The sequence below is a fragment of the Nannospalax galili genome, unplaced genomic scaffold, assembly GCF_000622305.1.
Source record: "Nannospalax galili isolate Female #2095 unplaced genomic scaffold, S.galili_v1.0 scaffold2130, whole genome shotgun sequence".
Taxonomy (NCBI): domain Eukaryota; kingdom Metazoa; phylum Chordata; class Mammalia; order Rodentia; family Spalacidae; genus Nannospalax; species Nannospalax galili.
The window spans coordinates 61744-63234 of record NW_008327403.1 but is presented as its reverse complement, the minus strand read 5'-3'; positions in this window follow the sequence as shown (position 1 = coordinate 63234).

Below are 1491 nucleotides of genomic sequence, written 5' to 3'. Positions count from 1 at the left end.
CCTGCCTCTGCCTCCATAATTCTGGGATTAAAGGTGTGCACCACCACACCCAGCTCTAAAGAAATGATACCTGTGGCAATGGCATAGGATCAGAACTATAATTTTATAATATATATTTACTTTAAATTGTATTTAGCTTTCAAACCTCATGTTGTACAACTTGCATTAGAACCTGGACATTATTTAATGTATTCCAGATTTCTAAACCAGAATTCATTTCTCCCTTTATATTTGAAAATGTGATTAATGCAGATATTTTGCTACTCTCCAAATTTACAGTTGATGTCATTCTCTTCTAGATTTCCTGTGGTAAATGCAGCCATGGGACTGTGACTATATTCTTATACAGTATGTCCCTGAGAATAATCTAGAACTCCATTCCTGTAAGAAGGCTTCAGAATGATAGTTCTGTGGTCAAGTTCATCCTTTTGGGATTTTCTAACTTTCATAAACTTCAAGCATACACATTTTGGTTCCTCTTGGTTTTTAGTGACTCTGATGGGAAATGCCATCATTATCACTGCCACCTTCCTTGGACGGAGCCTCCATGTCACCATTGTCTTGAAGAATTTATCTGTGGTGGAATCAATCTTCAGCACAGCCATCACACCTGAAATGCTGGTAGTCCTGAATGACCTTTGATGCCACCAAATGTTTTTTCCAAGGACAATGGCTTAGCACCAGTTTACTACAGTATGCCATCCTCTGTCCCACCCATTGATTATGAACCAAATTGTTTTTGAGAAATTAACTATGATGTCACAGGTGTCAGGGATCATGGCAGCTACTGGGTCAACCTATCAATAATTGGTTTTCCTTTTAGTAGTACCAATGAAATGGATTATCTCTTCTGTGGGACTCCCCCTGTGCAGGAGCTTGTGTGTGCACACATCTTCCTGTTTGAAATCTATGCCTTTGCAGACACTGTTCTGATTGTCATGGTTCCCTTCCTGTCAGTCCTCTTGTCCTACATATACATTCTCTTTGCCATCCTGAAGATTTCATCCACTGCAGGGAGGCAGAAGGCTTTTTCCACATGTACCTCGCACCTCACATCTGTTACCCTCTACTATGGCAGAACCAGTATGACTTATTTACAGCCCAAATCCAGGTACTCCCTGGACACCAAGAAACTGATTTCGTTGGCTTACTACTGACCCCTCTGCTGAATACACTTATTTGCACTTTGAGAAACAATGAGATGAAAAGGGCATGTCCTTGTTGTGGTAGCCAGAGGGATTGAGCTTGTAACCTAGAAGCAGATTTCACACAGTTCTGACAGACTTGTAAGACCACCTACCAGGAGAGAAAACCTGAGAATGAGGCAATAAAGATTAGTAGAACCATACCTTCAGTAGGACTGTCTGTTTACCCACAACTAAAGCCTTCCTTTAAAACTAAACTTCACATCAGAACCCTAAAAACGGACTTTAGAGAAGCAGAGGAGTCACTGGACCTTTTTGTACCCTTTCTATTGTGGCTGCTTTGAAT